The sequence below is a fragment of the Onychomys torridus genome, chromosome 4 (assembly GCF_903995425.1).
Source record: "Onychomys torridus chromosome 4, mOncTor1.1, whole genome shotgun sequence".
NCBI lineage: Eukaryota > Metazoa > Chordata > Mammalia > Rodentia > Cricetidae > Onychomys > Onychomys torridus.
In genome coordinates, this window is record NC_050446.1 from 86,816,891 (window position 1) to 86,839,290 (window position 22,400).

Genomic DNA, 22,400 nt, shown 5'->3' on the forward strand with positions numbered 1-22,400 from the left:
CAAAAATGTTTTTATGACATCTGTTTATTTCTTCGTATGCTGATGGGATATGCATACCATGAGCATGTGGAGGCCAGAGAATAGCTTGGAATTAGTTTTATCCTTACACCATCTGGGCCCCAGGATTAACTATTTTGTCAGCCCTAAACTCGTGTATTTTATCATTATATCTTGACGTACTCAGCTTTCACTCATTTTGATCTATTCCCTTAAGTAGTTTGTGCCCTGGTAAATTATAAAGTCACCAAAATAATACTTGGTAAACTTCGCTCTGTCCACTGTCCACATTATCACCATTTTTGGCAAATGTGCTTTTTTCTTGTCCTAGTCCCCAGAGCCAATGTCACAGGATCCCTGGCGGTGACTGCCTTTAAGTTCATTTTCTAGTTGAGTGTTGGCTTATTTAGATGATTAGATAATTTAGATTATTCTTTTTTCTAGCAAGAGAAAATTAACAAGTCTTTTTGGGGTTTGACTTATATTACAGATACTCTTCAGGTTGACAAATGTCTACTTAGCCACATCAAGTCTGGGTGTTACATGCTAACAGCTGTAGCACATTCTTTTCAACTGCTCTTGCCTCCTTTCTGCTTGTCTATTGCTGTGAAGAGACACCATGGCCAAAGCAACTCTTATAAAAGGAAAGCATTTAATTGGGGCCCGTCTACACTTTCAGAGGGTTAGTCTATTATCATTATGGTGGGAAACATGGCAGCATGCAGGTAGGCATGGTAATGGAGAAGTAGCTGAGAGCTTTTTATCATGATCCTCATGCAGCAAGTAGGAGGCAGTGGAGAGGAAGGAGAGGGAGAAGAAAAATTGGCATGAACTTTTGAAACCTCAAAGCCTACCCCTAATGACACACCTCCTTCAATAAGGCCACACCTCCTAGTTCTTCCCTGACAGCTCATCAAATCAACTGGGGACTAAGCATGTAAATATATGAGTCTGTAGGAGCCAATCTCATTCAAAACACCACACTGCTCTTATTCCCATTAAAAAGACCACCATGGGGGCTGAGGAAATGACTCAGCAGAAGTGCTTGACACATAAGCATGAGAACCTGAGTCTGGATCCCCAGCATCCACACGAGAAGCTGTGTGTTGGTGTACATCTGTAATCCCAGAACCGGGGAGGTGGAGCTAGGAGAATGGCAGGGCTGGGTGGCAAGCCATTTTAGCCGATTAGTAAGCTCCATGGCAGTGAGAAGCTCTGTCCCAAGAAACAAGATGCATGACACTGGAGGATCAGCACCCAAAGTTGACCTCTACCTCCATGCACATGTACACGCTTATATATGTGTGTTGCACACATAAATAGTCATTATGTTTAATGGAATAATGACAGGAAATACATGCTATCTATGGTCTTGCCATGTTGAAATTTGGGTTGACTTGTTCTCTTCTTCTTGGTAGAGAGAGAAGAAAAAAGCAAGTGTGTTTTTGGCCAAGTCTCTAGTAAAGTTTGGTGTAGAATTTTTTTCCTAAAGAGTACAAAAATGAAAGAACTAAAAGGTTAGGGAAAGGCAGTTAATAACCTTGCCAGTGCAGAGTCGTGTATTTCAGTAGACAGCTGCAGTGTAAGATGGTTGTGAAGGTTGAATGGAAGGGACTTGACCTAGAACTGTCAGGTGATCGGAGCTGTACAGACTCTGTGAGGGGGACTCATGACCACATCCTTCAAGAGACGACTGAATTTATTTAGAAAAGGCTACAACGTGAGGAAGGCAAACTGTGAAGGGTAGAAGTAGAATCTAACTTCTGACATCAGATCATTAAAATAGGTGTGTCAGAATGTACAGTGTGGTGCTGCCTAATCAGAATACGAAAACAATGGCCACAAACTCTGTTTTATGTGTAAGGTCTGGGCGTGGTGGTGGGGTGAGGGCAGGAAGGTTTACTGATGTTGAAGCTTTGTAACTATGAATGTGACACAAGGAACCTCAAAGGTTTAGCATGAGAAGGACAGAATCTGTGGTGGAAGGTTTATCATGCTAAGCAAAAGAAGTTGAGTGGTGATTTAACCATGATGTCAAATATATTTCAAGATATAAAGACAGTCAATCAAATGTGCATAACTAAAATGCTGGGAGTTGCATGAGTGTCTGTGTGCATCTCACCCATGAGTGTCATTTAGAGAACATTTGATTGCCATGAGTTTAACTGTGGTCCTTTCTACTGTGTAGGCAAATAAATTCTATTTTCCTGACTTCCTTGAACCTTTAATAGTTCTGTAGCATCTTCAAACCAAGAACATCAAACATAGAGTTCTTAGCAATTTTAGGATTATAGTTAAAATAAGGAGAAGAGGTGTGTGCATATGGTAATATATGACCTAGTGATGATAAGACACCTTAAGCGAATAAGGTGATAAATGATGCCATTTTCCTCAACATCTATCAAGTGCAGACTCCATATGAAGTATATAAGGCTCTTCTTCTGGTTCTTTAAACCTTAATGTCAACCAACTATGGTAGATTTTGTTATCTCTCTGTGTGTTGAGACCAAACCTTAGCTACTACACAGTCAAACAACAACTCATACCAGTTAGTCCTTACCCATCAGCAATGACTTTGAATGTAAAAGTATTCCATTCCCCTCAGGAGTGGTTAATTAGATAAAACAGACAAGACCCAAATACGTGACTCTGCACCTTAGAAGACTCACAGAGACTGAAAACTAAGGACAGAAAAAGTTTTCTGAGCAAATGGAAACTCTTGTGCCCGGCTTCGCATCGATCCGTTCTTGGTTTCCTAGTTTGATTTTCTCGCAGTGCCTTTTCCTTTCCCTTTAATGAAAGTTGTGCCTGTTTGTGAGGTTGAGGTGCAGAGGCAACAGATAGATGGATCCTTTTTTTTTTTTTTTTTTTGAGCTGAGGATCGAACCCAGGGCCTTGCGCTTGCTAGGTAAGCACTCTACCACTGAGCTAAATCCCCAACCCCTGGATCCTATTTTTTAATCTCATATGTTGGTCTATGCTTTTTGATTAGGGAGTTAAGATTGTTAAATGTTCAGAATTAGTGTAGAAAGGTGTATATTAACTCCTGTCATTTTTTAGATTTTTGTAGTGTTTAATGGTTTCCTATTTCTCATTTGCTTAACTGCTTTTCTTTTTTTAAATATTTACTTTTAAAAAAAATTTTATTTATTTTATATCATGTGCATTGGTATTTTGCAGGATGTCAGGCCCCCTGAAACTGGAGTAACAGATAGTTGTGAGCTGCCATGTGGGTGCTGAGAATTGAACCCGGGTCCTCTGAAAGAGCACTCAGTGCTCTTAACCACTGAGCCATCTCTCCAGCCCCGCTTAACTGCTTTTCTAACATGATTCATTATTTCTTGTGGTTTTATGAGTATGTTTATTTATTTTTCTTCATTCTGAAGGATTCTTTCACATTTCTTCTGTTTAGTGGTCATGAATTCCTTTAGCCAGTTCTTACTTTAGAAAGTTTTCATTTGCTTTTCAATTATGACAACTAGTTTTTTCTAGGTATAGTACTTTGGATTGGCAGTTGTGACTTAATGCTTGAATACCTTATTCTAAGCTCTCCTTGACTTTAGAGTTTCTGTTTAGACATCTGCTGTTATTCTGGTGGGCCTAACTTTGTGTAGGACTGGGTGTTTCTCTATTGCAGCTTTCAGTGTACTTTGTTCTGTATTTTAGTGTTTTTATTATAGTGTTTTAACATAGGAAGGGCCTTTTCTGTGTATTTGACATTCTAAATGCTTGCTGTATAGAGCTTTGTACATATTGGGCAAGTGCTCTACCACTGAGCTACACATTCCAAAATCTTACCCATTCTCTATATTACTAATAATACCTAATACAAAACAAATAAATAGTTACTGTACTGTTTTGTTTAGGTAATAACGACGAGAGGAATATCTGTATATGTTCAGTCAAATACGGTTGAAATTTTTGTTTTTGACCTATGGTTGGATAAATCCTTGGCGGTAGAACCCACAGATAGGGAGAAGTGAATTTATGTTAAAGATCATTCACCATGATCAAGTAAGATTTTTCCTTTGGGGCATGTAAGTTAGCGAGTGGGATTCATCATATTCATAGGATGGACAAACATGATCATCCTATAGATACAGAAGAGGCATTTGAGAAAATCCTTTCACTGTGAAAACTTTTAACAAATTTGGTGTAGAAGGAATATTTCCCTAAAAAATTAAGACTGTATATGATAAACCCACATCCAACAGTGAAATGTTTAAGAATTTACTCATAAGATCAGAGGTAAGACAAGAATGGACCTGCAGAGGGCTTCTGTTCCACACCAGATTGACCAGGCAAGAAAAAGAAAAGAGAGAAACCCAAAGGGAAAGGATGGAGTGAAATTATCTCTGCAGATGACATGATTTTATAGGAGAAAACTCCAAAGGTTCATCAAAAACCTACAGTAAAGCTTTACCAGTTTATTCATTTTAATACTTAAAAAACAAACAAACCCTATAGTAACTAGTGAGCAAATGTAGGACAGGTGCATTTGCAAAGTCAACTTATAGTTAAGTAGCATTTGAAAACACTAAATAACCTCTTGAGAAAAGAAGGGGCCAGGCACTCTGAATTTCCAGGAAATGTTCAATAATAGGAACTCAAGAAATACCCAGGGAATCAGTTGTCTTGGGGAGTCTTTGCTTCCTAAACCAATCTGTATAATTCTCTGAACAGCAGCCCAGAAGTCTAGGTGCCTGATGTTCTCACAGACCCAACGCCCATAGTATTCCCACCATGGAGAAAAACTCCATAGTGTAGTGATTTGGAATTCTGTGCAGTTAATTTGTTATGCAAGATTATTCATACTGTCATGTTTCACTGCAAATTTTTGTAAAGATTAAGTTCTTTATGTAAACACTGAGCCATCTCACCAGCCCGAAAACACTATTGTTATTCACTTCATTTAAACCAAAAAACCTGGGAAATGTGGATTTATTTCAGCATTGACTTGGATTATTATGACAGAGACACTTAGGAGCTCCAACACAAAATGAGTTTTCCTTGACTGCTGAGAATGATTAATTCAAGCAAAAAGATAATTATGTGTTATAAGTCATGCATGCTAAAAGTCAAGAAAATTAATCTGCTTCCTATTTATTTATTTTTTTTTAGGAAAATTGATAAGATACCACTTTTCTTACTATTTTTCACACTGCTGCTTAGCTTTAATATTCAATTATCCCCCCCTGGCAATTTTGAGAGATGATTGAGAGGAGTTGCTGCTAAGGTGTGACAAAGTGGTGATTGTACAGCTGCGCCTAAGCTCAGTGTGACTCCAAGTGGCCACAATAGCTTCCGACTTGACGGCTTTTCTTTTCTTCCCCCTCTTCTTGATATTTTTTGAGACAGGGCCTCTCTGTGTAGCCCTGGCTGTCATGGAACTTGCTTTGTAGATGAAGCTGGTGTCTCAAGTCACAGAGATCCGCCTGCTCTGCCCCCTGCGTGCTGGGATTAAAGGTGTGCTCCATCATGCCTGGTTCCTTTTTTAAGATGAGAAGGTACTTATTTCAAAACATTTCTGAATTCTAAGTTGTTGGAATCCTTTTGACTGGAGGTTCTCATGATACCACTTTTAGGTAAGCTATGATATTGGCTATGAGAGAACTATGTTCTTCCCCTATATTTTGAAGTCCAGATGGCTGATTTTCTTGATCCTCTTTATGTTTTCTTTGCATATAATGTAAATAGGATTTGGGGACACGCACTTTTCTGTACTTCTCTTATAGCAGGAAGTAATTTTCTGCTTTGTGGACAATAAGTGGGCCAAATTGGGAGGCAAGTTTGTCTTCAGAGCCTGCCCTCTTCTTGAAAAACAATTTCCCTTTTTTATTTAGGCTTTAAAATTTATTCTTATTTCTATTTATGTAAATTTATTTCTCTTATGTGTATGGTGGTTTTGTCTGCATGAGTTACTGTGTATTGCAGGTATGCCTACTGTCCATGGAGGTTGTAAACGTCCACATGGGAGCTAGGAATTGTACCTGGGTTCTCTGGAAGAGCAGCGGTGCTCTTAACTGCTGAGCTATCCATCTCTCCAGCCCATAGTTTCTGACTACCTATTGTGACATATGAAGTTTCCTATGTTCTTTGTGCTTTGCTTACTCTCAGGGTACCTCTCTAGGAACTCTTCTATGTGTGTTAAATATTCAGTGTGTGTTCCTGCTGCCTGTGGCTATAGATTGTTGCCTGAGAGTTAATGTACCGGGAGTGTTGGTGCGTGGAACCACATCAGAGCATCCTTATGTAGGTGAAGGCACAGGGATAAGGAAACCATTTTAGCAAGTTGTGTCAGCTCAGGATGGTCAAGTTAAGTCATTCCCAATGGAATAACCGTGGAAGGTAGGCTGTTAACAGAACAATCTGAAATCCAGTCTGTGTGGGAGTGTGGGTGCCTGTCAGGGGTGCCTGTCAGCTAACTACTATAGCTTCTAAAGAATTTGCTGCTGCTTAGCTTAAAGGCATCATTAGCTGAACATGTTTGACTGTGGTGTACCTTGTCTTTGCTCCCCCTGGTTGCTGAGCCACACTAGTTTACTGTGGTATCATTTTGAAAGGCAGCATTGATACAGTTAGGAAGTCTAAATCTCCATTTTTATTCTTACACTTGTTTTCCTTTGGAGTTTGAGATGTGAAAAAGTGAGTTGAATTTCGTTTTGAACACTAGAGAATAGACAGTTAAGAAGCATCATTACATGGTGAATTCATGGTTAGAGAAGCTGTTGTTCTGAATGGATTCTTTTGATAGCAATCAGTCCTCTTGAATTGATCTGCTCTTCTGTTAAGTAGGTAGAAGGAATTGCTAGAGGAAAGATGTGCAAGTACACAGGTTGTTTTTCTCTTGACCACTGAACACCTGTTCCTTCCTGCATGTGCTCGTTAGATTGCTGAGTATCACACTGCTGTGTTGTGTGACGTCCATGTGCTTTGAGCCATTGGCATTCTTCCCTCAGTCTTCAAAGAGTCACAGAGTGTTTATCTCATGCACAATCTCAGCCATCTTTTGGCCAAAATGTTCACGTTTTTAGATTGGAGAACTGAAATGCATAGGGGTTGCAGTTTAACCCAGGGCCATGCAGGTATCTGTGGGAGGTAAGATGCTCAAAGAAGAATTTCCTTCCTTTCCTTCCTTCCTTCCTTCCTTCCTTCCTTCCTTCCTTCCTTCCTTCCTTCCTTCCTTCCTTCCGTTCGTAGCTGCACAGACTATAGCTAAATCATGGCAGTACACACCCATTTGAATTTTAAAGTTTTCTTTTGGAATGGGGTTTAGGAATTGAGTCCTTTTTGTGTTTTGTCCTTTGCAGTGAGCTATAAAAACACAATGAGCATATATACACATACACATATAATTACATAGGGTTTTTTTGTTTGTTTGTTTGTTTTGTTTTGTTTTGAGACAGTTTTACTCTGTAACCCAGAATAGCCAGGAATTCACTGTGTAGTCATGGCTAGACTTGAACTTGAAGTAATCCATTTGCCTTGGATTCTTAAATGTTGGTATTGCTGGTATGAACAACTATGGTTTTTGGTTTTTTTCCCCCCAGAGTTCCATTTTTCTTTTCTTTTCTTTTCTTTTTTTTCCCAGAGCTGAGGATCGAACCCAGGGCCTTGTGCTTGCTAGGCAAGCGCTCTACCACTGAGCTAAATCCCCAACCAGAGTTCCATTTTTCTCAGACCAATTAGGGACCAATTTGTCCAGTATAGGTTTCATTTTTTTGCTTTTAAAAAGTACTTTTGTGTTTTTTAAAAAAAGTCACTGCAAGTCCTTGCCTATGTTAAATTTGTCCTAGTGCAGTAAAGGGGGATCTGCTCAGATCGAGTTCAGGAAATACTGCTAGTACGTGAGTGTTACTTACTCATGATGGCCAGCCATCCTCGGGCCTCTTTATAGTTTTAAATAGGAATAGTGAATTTTGAGAGATAGTCCTTTCTAATATGAACTTGGATGTGTTACAGAGAAGACAAAGTTGCATCAAGATTCCATCACAGAAAACACAAGTATAAGAGAATATATGATTCTCTATTGGCAGAGACTTTGTCAAAGACTTTCAAAGCTCAGTTTTCTTCTCGGAGAAGACAAGTAAGCGTGGACCGCCCTTGCTTTCAAAGCATCGCAAAGGAGAGAGAGGGTGCCAGCTGTGCTCCTTGTGGCCACTGAGCTGGCATGAGCAGCGTGAAACCCTAAGCATGTTGACCTAGCCCTCTAACAGAGAATGAGCATGCGCATACGTTGGAATGGGTTGTGGTGCTTGGTGTCTAAGGGAGGAGGTAGTGAGCAGCAGAGGATTTGTTTCAGGCTGTTTTGCCCTCACATGTTTGAAGTGTTGATCAGATGGGCTTTCAGTGGTAGCAGTTCATGAAAATCACCTTTCGGGATAGCAGCAGAGCTGTTTCCTGAAGGAGCCTCCTAGTCTCGCGGCAGTCGTCAAGCCTTTTGTGTTTCCTTGAATTGAAGCAGTGGAGGTTGTTCAAGCTGTTTCTAAGAGGGGTAGAGGGTAGGCTTTCTGCTGTCAAGAGGGAAGAGATGGATACTTTCCACTTTATTCTCCTGAGAACCTACTTGAGCCTACAGTTATTTTTTTCTGTACAGAGTATTAACCATGTCATAAGCAGTTGATGTGACCACGAACAGAGGTATTTTTATGAACATATATTAGTTATATATAATCATGGATTTTATTGGCATTTAATCCATACATTTAAATGTATGTTGATCGCACTCTCCACCCCCAGTGTCCTCCCTCTCCTGTCGACTCCCCCTCACTGATTGCTTTTGCTAATTACTTTCCCTTATACTTTCGTGAGTTTTCTTTCTCTTTTTCCCTCCCTCCCTTCATTTCTTCTTTCTTTTGCTTGTGTATGTGTGCATGTGTGTGTGACCTAATGGGTTTAATTAGGGTTGAAAATGTTTTTCCCTCACTCAGCAATCACCTCCTATAGAGACTCAGGGAAGAATGTGGCCTCATGAACTCCCTCCCCACTAGCTACCATTAGCTACTTACAAACATCCAGAGATGGCTCTAACCTTTCTTTTGTTGTTTTGAGAAGGGTCTAATGTATACAGAGTGGGCTGTTAGCTGATTAAGATCTAGCATGAGCTGCATGTCCTGATCCTCCAGCTTCCACCTCTGGAGTGTCTGGGATTCCAGATGTGCCTACCTCTAGCACCTCATGTTAGGTGGTGCTGGAGATAACGCCCAGGGCATCTGGTATGCTAAACTGGCTCTCTACCCACGAAGCCACACTCACAAGCACCTAAATCTTCAGGGAAGGGTGAGGCCTCTTGAGTATCTCCCCTCTCCATGACAGCTTGTTGATGGGTACATGCTTTGCAGGATTTGTGCAGGTGATCAGACTGCTGTGAGTTTATAGATGAAACAGCTATGGCATTTCTGAAAGACAGTGTTCCATATTCCACCCCTTCCTCCATTACATTCTTCTGCCCTCTCTTCCCTGATGTTCCCAGAGCCTTGGAGGGGGTGACAGAGATGTCCCCTAAGGCTGAGCACTTAGCAGTCACTTTTTTCCTCATCACTTGGACCAGTTTAGGCATCTCCTTTTTGTATAAGAAATGGCTGTTGGGAGTTGCTTTCCCTCTCAAGAGATCCTGTAATGTTGGTTATTTTATTCCTGTCCATAGTGGATGATACCACCAGAGCCTTGCTCAGAAGTGGGAGGGGACAGCATACAAAAGAAAGTAACCCATGATTCCACTGTCTAGGACATCTGCCTCAAAAGTTCAGTTGGCAATCTGAGACAGAAAAGAGAAGTTTATTTAAAAAGTTCTCTCTTTTTCCTGGTACTTAGGTTTGTTGGTAGTGTAAACGGTTGTACATTTATGGCTGTAACAGGTCAGTCTGATTCTTTTTTTTTAATTAATTAATTTATTTTTCTATTATCAGCTTGATACAGTATAAATTCTTATCCTAATAGTGAAATGTTTGATTGAGGCTTGCCCAGCAATTGAGTAAAACCAAAACTTATAAGTCACAGTCATCCTAGGGTCCCCCCTGCTATATAACCTCCCTGGTTCTGTGGGTTGCAGTCTGATTGTTCTTTGCTTTATATCTAGAATCCACTTATGAGTGAGTACATACCATGTTTGTCCTTCTGGGTTTGGGTTACCTCACTCAGGATGATTTTTTTCTAGTTCCATCCATTTGCCTGCAAATTTCATGCTGTCATTGTTTTTCTCTGCTGAGTAGTACTCCATTGTGTATATGTACCACATTTTCTTAATCCGTTCTTCAGTTGACAGGCTTCTAGGTTGTTTCCAGGTTTTGGCTATTACAAATAGTGCTGCTATGAACATAGTTGAGCATTTATCTTTGTGGTATGATTCCTTGGGTATATGCCCAAGAGTGGTATGGCTGGGTCTTGCGGTAGATCGATTCCCAATTTTCTGAGAAACTGCCATACTGATTTCCACAGTGGTTGTACAAGTTTGCATTCCCACCAACAGTGGAGGAGAGTTCCCCTTGCTCCGCATCCTTTACAGCATAAGCTGTCTTCAGTGTTTTTGATCTTAGCCATTCTGACAGGTGTAAGGTGGTATCTCAGAGTCATTTTGATTTGCATTTCTCTGATGATTAAGAATGTTGAACATTTCTTTAAATGTCTTTCAGCCGTTTGTGATTCTGCTTTTGAGAATTCTGTTTAGCTCTTTAGCCCATTTTTTTAGTTGGATTGTTCAGTATTTTGATGTCTAGTTTCTTGAGTTCTTTATATACTTTGGAGATCAATCCTCTGTCAGATGTGGGGTTGGTAAAGGTCCAGTCTGATTCTTAAAACCGTTATGAGTATAAAATTATAAGGAATTTGTAATGTAGTTTTAGAGGACCTACACAATAAAGGTGTGTTGGCCACTGGAGCTTTTCTCCTCTTGTCTAATTATGGCTGTCCCACACAAGCATGTGATCTCAGGAGTGCAACATGACAGTTAAAGCTGTGTAGTAACTGCACAGGCATTGGCTGGTTTGGGATAGTTCAAAATGAAATACAGCAGAATCTCAAGAGCATATATTAAAACACATCTTTTGGGAAATGGAGAAAATATTAGTTACTTTGTAACCGTGTTTGTGTGTTCATGTACATGTTGACGCACATTTGTGTGCTTGCATGTGGAGGCCAGAGGACAGTCCTGGGTGGTATTACTTGGGTGTGGTCTGCTTAATTTTGATACAGGGTCTCTCAGTGGCCTGGAGCTCACTGATTAAGCTAGGTTGTCTAGCCAGTAAGCCCCAGGAACCATCTGCTGCTTCCTCAGTGGCTTACAAGTGTCTGCCACCATTTCAGACATTTTTTTTTTTTTTTTAAATGTGAATGTAGGGACTGACTTAAATTTTGGCTGCAAGCACTTTACTGACTGAACCATCTCCCCAGCCAGGTAACTAGTTTTAAAATAGGATTCATTTGATAACAGTTATGACGACTCCTCAGCGAATGGAGTTGACCTGGAGAAGGCTGCTGAGCAGAAATGAGTAAATTGTCACATAACTGATAGGTCAAATATAATAATCAAAATTTTCTTTTGCATAGATCGGATTTCTGCTTTTTTTTTTTTTTTTGAGACAGGGTGTCTCTGTAGTTTTGGAGCCTGTCCTGGACTACTAGCTCTGTAGACCAGGCTGGCCTCGGACTCACAGAGATCCACCTGCCTCTGCCTCCCGAGTGCTGGGATTACAGGCGTGCGCCACCACTGCCCAGCTCTTTTTTTTTTTTTTTTTTTTTTTTTTGAGACTGTATCTCATGTAGCTCAGGGGCCTAGAGCTTGCTTTACAGCTGAGGGTAACCTTGAACTTCATGTCCTTCAATTTGTATGTCCCTAGTGCTGGGGTTACAGGTGTGGGCCACTATGCCTTGCTGATGTGGTAATGGCAGGTACTGGGACCAAATGCACTGTGCATAGGCAAGCACTCACTCACTATGTAGCTCTGGGTGACTTTGCTTCCCACATTCTGGAATTACTTATTCCCTACTTTTAAAGTGAATTTTATCTACTATAACATGCTATGATACTCAGTTACATTGAAGCTTAGTTTTAAGTACTCAGGCTCTCTCTTACTTTCATAATCAGTTAAGTTCCTGAGCCCATAGCCTGGAGTCAGCTTAGGATGATAAAATGATTGGCAAAACATTAAGGAAGGAGTATTTGAAAGGATCCTCCTTATTGGTATTTCCAACCATTCTTTTGGTTTCTCATGCTTCATTCTAAACATTTTATGGCAAAATTTCACTTTTGTTTCTGTGCTTGACTTTCTGATTACACATGATATAATTTACTGAGATCTTGTTCATTTTATTTACTTCCAGCATATTTCACCCAACCCAAATTATAGCTGTTGAAAATAAACTTTAAATCTATTTGAATCCTAGGTCTTGGTTGCTTGATCATTGTTGAGGCAACACAATAACCGTGTGGCCTTCTATGTGTCTAGGCAATGCTGGTTTGCAGCCTGTATCCTCTTAGCTAGAAAATACTATTGATTCACATGACTCACGTGAGGAATTGTGGATTGGTCCTTGGCAGTATCTGTTTGGAATCAAAAACATGTAAAATGGAGCATGCCTTTGTGAATCCTGTACGTGGCAGAACAATGACAATGTGTAGACTTTAGGAAGTGTCCTGGAAGAGCATGGGAGAGATGGCAAAAGCAGAGGACCTGCAGGCCTTTCTGTCTCAGAGACGATCTGGTTTCTGTGCATTCCATAGCAACAGTTTACCCAAGACCTTTTTTGAAGGACTGTTACTGTTAAAATATGAGATGACGAAACTCTAGACCTTAAGCTGTGCACACAAACATCGAACTCTAGACATGGTCTTCAACCACACAATTAACTATTTCTTTACTGCAGTTAACTCAACCACAGCACCCAGGATGAGTTCTAAAGCAATACCAGCTATGCTTGCCTTCATTTCCATCACAGCACAGGCTTTTGCCACTGCCCTTGCTCATACAGAAACCACGACTGTTGGCATAGATTTAACTGATGGGAAATCCGGAGGTTCTGGTGAGGCTGACTCACAAACACAGGAAGATTTGTCTGAGTACTTGAGCAGAGTCTAAGGGCTGAAGGGAAAAGGAAAATAAATGTAAGATTTTGAGGGTGTAATTTTCTCTGCTCTCACCCTCTGATAGCTGATGTCACTATCTCTTCAGTTTCTGTGGTTTATTATTTTTTCATTTATTTTATGTGTATGAGTATTTTGTCTGCATGTGTCTGTGCATTACATGTGTACCTGGTGACCTAGGAGGCCAGGAGAGGGCATTGGATCCCCTGGATCTGGAGATGCAATTTACCATGGGGGTGCTGGGTATGGAACCCTGGTCCTCTGAAAGAGCAGCACTCTGGAGCCTTCTCCCCAGGCCCTGTCTCTTCAGTTTCTTTGCAGAATGTTTGCCCAGTTTTCTGTAATCACCTTTTAACAGCAAAACCAATTGAAATCCTTTGAGACTATTGATTTCCTGGATCTCAACATAGTGTGGAAAATGTGATTTCCATATTTCAAGTAGAGCAGAAATATAAGTGATAAATATGCTATATTATATTTTCTCATTTGCTAATATCATAGTTTTCTTAATGGGTATGTTTTCTACATAGCTTTTATTTCAGTACAAGTGCTCTAAAAGGCCATCATACCGAGTAAACTACTTGCCCTCTTCCAGTGAAGGAACCTGAAATATATTTAGGACTTCTGTTTTTCTTCTTGTTTGAGACTGTTCTTGAATGTACTACTAGGATATATATTTTCATACTTATTGAGCACATCTACTGATTAATTATTTCTGAACATACTTGAAAATAGATGATGGGTATGATCATTATTCTTTTTTTGTTTGTTTGTTTGGTTTTTTTTTTTTTTTTTTGGTTTTTCGAGACAGGGTTTCTCTGTGTAGCTTTGCGCCTTTTCTTGGATCTTGCTCGGTAGCCCAGGCTGGCCTCGAACTCACAGAGATCCGCCTGGCTCTGCCTCCCGAGTGCTGGGATTAAAGGCGTGCGCCGTGGCCGCCCGGCCCTGATCATTATTCTTATGGCTCTCGCCCATAAGTAATGCAGAGTTTCCTAGACAAGACAAGCGTACATTTTTCAGTGATGACCTGGCAGAGTGCTAGAGGAGAAGCAGGTATCAAAGCGCTAAGGCGGTTCCTAGCTATGAATGGCTTTTCTGTAGGTATTACAAGTCCCCAGAATGACCCCCCGTAGGAGACTGTCCTTACAACAGTATGTGAGAGATAAGTACTAGAGGAGTGCCCTGATGCAAACCACGACTTTAATTGTACGTAAGCCAGCCTCTTTGGATCATTATTCCAGAAAGTTCAAGATTTTTATTAGAGGCACTGAACTGGACATTGTCTCTTGCTTGGTTGTTCAAAGAGCTCAGTATTTGATACTATGTTTCTATGGTGATAAGTAGGAAGGATCATGTGCTCTGATGACAATAGCAGCATGACATTGCACATGAGAACTATAAAAGCATTTTCTTATCTGGATTCTTGAGTTATTTGACTAATTTTTTAAAAAAGATTTATTTATTTATTATGTATACAGTATTCTGCCTACATGCCAGAAGAGGGCACCAGATCGAATTATAGATGGTTGTGTGACCATGTGGTTGCTGGGAATTGAACTCAGAAACTCTGGAAGAGCAGCCATCTCTCCAGCCCCTCGTATTTTATGTTGTGTGAAAAATAGAGGATGTCAGGATTGTCCAACTGTTCAATAATACAGTGCAATTAATCAGCACATAGAGCAGATAAGTGCTTTTATCGTCTGGTCATATTCTGTCATTTCAAGCAAAAAGTGTCACCATAAATAATGAGGTTGGCTTGTAATCATGTGTAGAGATGTTTTGCTTTGTATGTAATATTTGTGTATGTTCTATACCTAGGAGGCCATCACAGATGACTAGGGTTTTGAGCTGGGATGATTGCTATTAGGCTAAAGGGAAACTATACCCGTGTTTGTGGAAGACTTGTCTGTCTGCCACTGTCATTTGAAGCTAACTGTAGTTGCAGACAAAGCTGATGATAAGAGGACATGTAGTTTCGATGTGTACATGCGTTGGTAAGAGGAGCGCCTGTCTTCACTTCCTGTGTTGAGCTCTGACTTACAATTTCTGAATTCTTTTTATATTTTCTTTGCAAATTCATGTTGAAGGATGTTATGGAACACGGTATTTTTACTAATGAAGGAGATTCTCTCTTAACAAATTCTTGTTTTCTTAGAAGGGTGTTAACTGGGCCCTTCTCACTCCCAGGCTACCACACTAGTTTGAATGTCACACACTAGTTACCCTGGGCTCCACATGAGAATATATACTTGGGACTCTCTCAGTGAGAGGCCCTGTCTTTCCCATTTGAGGTGTACTGACAGCTTTTCTCAGGTTTCTTTGAGCAGCATTAATGTCCCCAGTTGTACTAGGGGCCGCCTTGCGCCTGAGATTTTTCTTTTCTCACTCCTGCTCTACTAATGTCTCTTGCTTGCTTACTGGAATTTTCTTCTATCCCGTTTTTTCCTCATCTGTGAAATTAGGTAACACGATGTTTACATCCTCCATGATGTTTCAAATGATTAGTGAGGTAAACCGTAAAGTGGTACTTTTATCCTCCATAGTTGATGCTGAAAAGTGAGAGGTGCCATGAAAGCATGTTTCTTTCCTAACCCAGCTCTTGCCACAGATCTTTCTGGTGTCTCAGTGGTGTGACTTGAAATGAGCATGCTTGCAGCTCTTCTGCATCTAGCTCCTCTGAAAGGGTATAATCATATTTGATATCAGCCAATTCCCCAGTCATAGACCATGATGTCACAAACCAATGATCATTCTCTCCCAGCAGGAACAAGCTGGGGAGGAGGAGAATGTCCATGATGAGTTACATCTTTATTCAAACTCAGTCACTTCTTAGAAAACAACACACAATCCTGCTGAAGTCCTACTGAAATACTCATTAAATTAAGTAGAACACTGCATGCACCACTATACACATAAAAAAAAATGTTTAAAAAAATTAAAACTTATAAGTTACACAAATGTATATAAGCAAACACATATTTAAAGCACTTAAAATAGGGCTTCTTGATAAGATAAATGCTAATACATTAACATGAATTTTATATATATTTCTAATTTTTTTTTTTTTGAGCTGAGGATCGAACCCAGGGCCTTGCACTTGCTAGGCAAGCGCTCTACCACTGAGCTAAATCCCTAACCCATATATTTCTAATTTTAACATACATAATAATAAAATTATGTTGCTTGTCATTTCAGGTAAAATGACTTCCTTTAAAAGACTGGTATAATAGCAGAGACACTTGGTAGAAGAGCTTCATTTTGACCCATGCACCTATTTTTCTTTTACTTTAAATAGGAAACTTAAAGGATGATATAAATGAAAGTTTGGATTATACAAATGGCCAGAATGTAAGGTATAGCATAATAGATGTCACTAATAAGGATACAATAGTTAAAACATTTACCCCATATCTTATTGATTCACAGAAATGATTAGTAGTCATTGACTGTTCACCAAGATTCAAAATCTCATTAATTGTTAAATCTACTGATACTAAGGAAAATTCTCATGAATAAATTCAGTCTTAAGGTACTCACTTAAAAATCCCTTACATGGTTTTAAATGATGGTTCAGTGAACAAAGGCATTTGCCATGTAAACTTGGCAACTTGAGTTCAATCCCCCATAAAGGTAGAAGGAGACAACTCCACAGAGTTTCCTCTGATCTCTCCATTATGGTGGCCCATCTACCCACCCACACACCATTCTTACTGTCTCTGTCTGTCTCTGTCTCTCTTTGTCTCTGTCTGTCTCTGTTTTCTGTCTCTGTCTCACACATGCACCCCACACAAACAATTTGAAAAACTAAGCCTGCTGGGCATGGTGGCACATGCCCAGAGGCAGGCAGATCTTGAGTGAGGCTAGCCTGGTCTACAGAGTTAGCTCCAGGTCAGCTAGGGCTATACAGGGAAACCCTGTCTCAAAACAAAACAAAACAAAACAAAAAAAACAAAAACAAAAACAAACAAACAAAACCAAAACAAAAAAACCCAAAACCAAACCAAAACAAAAAAAACCAAACCAAATAAATAAATAAATGAAATAATAAAAAATAAACTTTACCCATTTGTACCTATGAGATGCTAAAGATAATAGTGCTTTTAGCTTTTTAGTACATTGGTAATTGTAGATTGTTCTGAATTACTCTGTCTTTTTTGGAAGCTGTTGCTGAGGATGACGTAGCTTTCTGAATGGAGAGAAAGGGAAGGATTACTGGCACTGATGCTGTCATAGACTGACTCAGGAGTTGGTATTTTGTGTCTGTCTGTCCGTCTATTGTCATTGGAGGTTAAGCTATGGAAGGAAGCAAAGTCCCCGAGAAGTGGCACGTCAATCTTCCTCATAACAGTGAGTAAGTAAAAAGCTCAGGGCCATTATTTTACATCCCCTTCCATTCTGCACGATGTTGTAATCTCCTTTTCCTCTAGATAACTAAATTTTAAAATTAAATTATGATTTGAAATATTATTTGGCATTTTTCACTTAAAATTAATTTTTTTTTTTGAAGCATGTCAATCTGTAAAACAAGGTGGAAACAGATGAAAAGAACCTGTAATGATCAAGTAAGTCTCAACTGTTAGGGTTTGGGAAAAAAGCAAAAACCTAGCCCTTTAGTTAGGCTGTTACATAAGTGAAACTTTGGAATTTATAGTCTTTTTTTTTTTTTTTTCCCCTGAAACACATTGGTGTAGTTGACAGGCAGGTCACTATCTGTACTGGAATTACTGCTTGTCTTTGTTACTGGAAAATGACAAGTGAGAGTCTATAATGACTTTAGATGCAAAAGATAGGTGTGACATTTAGGGCTATTCATGCAGAGTCTTACAAAGAGTCGAAGAGGCTCTACATCCCACTATCCTAGTTAAAAACTGAAAACAGAGTTCAGTGAAATGGAACAGTTTTCCTCTTTCCTATTAATAACTTTGTGCTGGGGATGGAACTCCCGCCTGCATAGGCCAGGCAAGTGGTCTGCCTGCTCAGGAGCCATCTCCCCTGTGCTCACATTTGTTGTTAGAATAACAGCTTCGGGCGGTTTTTCTTGGTTTAGCAAATCTCTTCCGTTAGGTGTGGTGTGCATTTGTTGTTTTCTTACCCCACCCTTCCAAACTCATAGAAATCGCAAAGACTTTTGAACCTGACTTTTCAATTGAACTTGTGACAATGACTTCATGCCAATGAAGTTTGATGGAAGAAATTAAAATGTCATCAGGTGAAGGACGGTTGATGATTGCTTTCTGTGACTTCATCATGGAAAGTCTCTTTAGAAGCCTCATTCTGGAGCCAGTGCTAGGGAGTTTGTACAAGGCACTCTATCTACCCTTTAACATTCTTCCATCGCTTCACTAGTCCTTGGCATTTTTAGTTTGGACCACCAGCCTGGATAAAAACTTTGGAGGTTTTAATGTGCCAGACTTCTTTCTGTTCTTCCTTATTTGCTTTGCTACAGAAACACGCTGCTGTCTGTGGGGTAAATTCACCCCTTAGAGGTAGTTTCCATCAGTGTGAATGAGAGTGACGTCACGGGTTAGGTGGGTTTTTGTTTTTTTGTTTTTGTTTTTGTTTTTTTGCTAAGAATTAAAGTCAGTCTTTGAGCCTTTTAAAAACATTGACAGAAATGTTGCTACCCATGCCCATGAATCCCTCCTTTCCCCCAAGTTTCCTGGCAAGGCACCTCGGTGGGTGCCTTTTAGGCAGCATTCTGGATTCTTCTTATGCTTTCAAGTCACTAAATAAAACTGTAATTCTGAAAAAATGAAGAACAAGGTGGGATCATTCAGTGAAAAATGAATGGGATTTGCAAGCTGTTTCATTGTCAGGTTGTGAGGGACTAATGCGCAGCCTAAGTAGAAACAGGTGTTTACCTCAGAAGGTTTCAATCTCATAAAGCTTACGGGAGAAAGAACCACATGAAATTCAGATCTCCTGGCTCACCGACCGCAGTAGCAGGCTTCATCCCACTAGCCAAGCTATGAATGAATGTTATAAAATTGAGGCTTACCTGGCAGCAGTTGGCTGAAGCTCAGTGAGGAATGCTAAGCTCTCACACCCGAAAAGCCTCTTCGACTGCTGTGGTGATCTCTTTCACCGTTTTGTCTTACTTCTTGCAGTCATCTCCCAGGCCCACTAATCCCGTGGTTGGTGTTAGTTAGAACTGCTCACAGCAAGGCGAAGACTCCATTTGGATAGGATTAGGGAAATCAGAGGGCGAATTTTGCCTTTATCAGATAACAGCAGTTGATCTGACCACAGTGCTCAGAACTTATTAAAAATTCATTGGCTCTCTCGGCGGTGAGAAATCCTGATTGTTCCTGCAGATGTTTTATGCTCTGGAAAAGTTCTGCTCACCTGTAATTCAGAATCGCAAACGTTCCCAAATCACACCGCTTCAACAGTGTTGTGTTCCAGAAGCACGGCTGTTCTCTAGCACCTTCTGCTTTCCTTGGCTTTCTCCTGAACAACTTTCCGTCCTCAGCCTCCTGTCTGCAGAGGTGAAGAATTTATTCTTTTCCTGAGTGCTTCTATTAACACGTTGCTCTAGTGGTTTCTGAGTGGTGAGGGAAAAATCCAAAAGGAAGAACAGCTTTATCATATCCCAGACACTGAACATGAATGAAGCGCTGATAGGATCCGTTCAAACCAGACAGCCAAGTGGTGGGATGCTGCTTTCATACGTAATGAACCCATTAATTACTTCTCTCCATGGACTGTGATTCGCCCTAGTAGGAAGAGAGAAAGGAGCAGAGGGGTGTGTGCTGCTCACTAGGTGCTCTCTGAGCAGCTTGTCACTGAGGAGGGAATCCAGAGGAGGCTGCAGCTCTGGAGTGTGGATCAGGTAGACCAGGCAAGACTTATTTTGACAGGCAGTTAAGTGACGTATTTTTGGAAGGGAAAAAAAAGAGAGCTTAGCTTAGCAAGAGGTAGCTGGAATGCAGTTCCCGGATGTCTTACGAAATGGCATCTCTCCTGTCTGTCCTTTGGCTGGAGACATTTCCCGCCTTTGCCATGCAGTGTTACAGAGGTTCTGTCCAATTTTCTCCAGTAAAAGAGAACTTTTCAGAGGTCCTAGAAAGAAAGCATATACTGTGAGTTTTTAAAACGGTGACAGGGAAAGGCTTTCTTTTCCTTAATAAAAGACACATATGTTTTTATACATCTTTTGGGTGCATATGTTTTGTTGCTTTGGAATAAAGCATTACAAATCACTTGGTATAAAATGTAATGAATGGTCTTCAACTGGTTTTTCTTAAACTACATGAAATTCTGATTGGCTATACAAAGTATAGATATAAAAATGCCAGTTTCATAATTTTTGTACTTGTAAAATCTGGCAAGGACCTTTCACCCACTTCTCAACGAAGTCCTTTAGGACTATGACTAGCCACTAGGATGTTTTAAAATTTTTTAATTGTTGAAAACTTCAAACTTGGACAAAGGTGAAAGGAAATACATAGACTCCCTATTGACCCATTTCTGTGATTCTGTAACTCCTGGTATTTTTCTCTTTATTGAAATACTTGAAAGGAAATTTCATTTCATTTCTTTCTGCTTAACTCTATGTAGTTTAATACTACACAAACCCTTTTCAGATGTTCTCTGTGGTCATCCACAGTAGCCACTCTACTTGAAATCCCTTTTTTCTCAGAAGCTCTCTCTTTTCATAGGGTTTCTCAAGTGAGACTTCAGAGTGTACACTCGTACTTAGTTGGCAAGCATTATATAACTACATATGAGAAAGAAGTAATTTGAATTTCATAATATCTCCCATGCTAATCTGGAGCATGAATATACAAGAGAAAATGTCTCTAGTACTTTCTTGAACCCTTTTCTATTTGACACTGATGCGCACTACTAAAGAGAATTACAAATCTGGGGGCATGGAGAGATGGCTCAGTGATTAAGAGTGTGTATTGCTCTTACAGAGGACCTGAGCACCCATGTTTCCAGCACCCATGTTGGGCAGCTTACAATCACCTGTAACTCTGGTTCTAGGAGACCTGACACCTTCTGGTCACTGTGTGCACATGCACTTGTGTATCTGCACTCATACACACATACCCACACACAGACACACATAAATATAATAAAAAAAAAAAATCTTTAAAAAACTTGTGGTTGGATTGGTTCATTGCTTTCTGGGGATTTTTTTTACTCTGTCTAGAATTCAAGATCCTGTCCCAGGCTGGAGAGATGGTTCAGTGGTTAAGAGCACTGACTGCTCTTCTAGAGGTTCTGAGTTCGATTCCCAGCAACCACATGGTGGCTCACAACCACTTGCAATTAGATCTGGTGCCTTCTTCTGGCCTGCAAGGACACATGCTGGCAGAACACTGTATACATAATAAATAAATAAACCTTAAAGATCCTGTCCCAATATTTCAAGAGTATTTTAGGGGCTAGGCAAATGTAGTCAAATATAGTTGCTGCTGAGTAAAACCATCTTGCTTGTTTTCTTATCAAACACAGACACTTCTTTAATGAATATTCCAATGTTTCACCATTGGCATGGGACAGAGTTCTGTGAAGTAAAAACCTAGCCAGTGAGGCTATGGTGTTCATGAGGACCAGTGACTAGGGCACCACACACCTCTCTCATGTCTAGAGTTCTCTGTGAATTTTACTTCCTACACCTGTGAACACCCAGCTCCTAATCAGACAGCATTTGGATGCTTTTCCAGGAATGCAAGAACATGAATGAAGTTTGAGAAAGCTGTGTGCTACTTTGCTGAGGTTTACTCCCATTCAGATCTCTTCTCTCATCTCCCTTCAACTCCCTAAGTGGCGGGATGACTGAGAAATTAGAGGGTGAAATATGGGGAGCCATTAAAAGAACATGGACGGAAATTGTATTTCCGTGCCTGCCTGGGCTTAAAGCCAGTGCTGAGGGCTTCCAACTATGGAATGCCCCTCTTGGAAGGCGCTCATAAATCAAAGGTAACACACTGCCAAGGTCCTCCTCACTCTGTTGTTGTGGTGTGAATGCTTAGTAACTGTATGTAGCATTTTTACATGATCTCAATCATGCCTTGTCTCTTGTCTTGTTAAATAAAGTTGTATGTGTTTATTACTTAGACATGTGCCAGTCACTTATAGAAGGCCCAGGAGGTAGTACTATGACCATTATATATAAGTTCAAACTGCACGATGAGCCAAAGTGCCACGTTCCTCTTTCTAAGTGGTCTGTAATTATCCTTGTCATTTATAATGTCCAGTCAGCATCAGGGAGGCATCTGTCCTATTGGGGAAGTTTATGTGATTAACTGGTGAACAGAGAGGCTGCATAAGGAGCAGTAATAATAAATTGGATGCTTTAGGTTTAAGTTTCTAC

At 40.2% G+C, this 22,400-nt stretch overlaps 2 protein-coding genes across 4 annotated transcripts in view; one reads left to right on the forward strand and one right to left on the reverse strand.

Moving 5' to 3' along the window:
- Positions 1 to 19,706, reverse strand: part of Chrm5 (cholinergic receptor muscarinic 5) — a 64,556-nt gene extending 44,850 nt beyond the window's left edge. The window contains exon 1 of the mRNA XM_036183840.1: positions 19,074 to 19,706. The gene's annotated coding sequence lies outside the window, so the exon portion shown is untranslated. The remainder of the gene's footprint in view (positions 1 to 19,073) is intronic.
- The window catches only part of Aven (apoptosis and caspase activation inhibitor), a 158,286-nt gene that overhangs the window by 28,527 nt on the left and 107,359 nt on the right, over positions 1 to 22,400 (forward strand). The gene's annotated exons all lie outside the window — the stretch shown is intronic.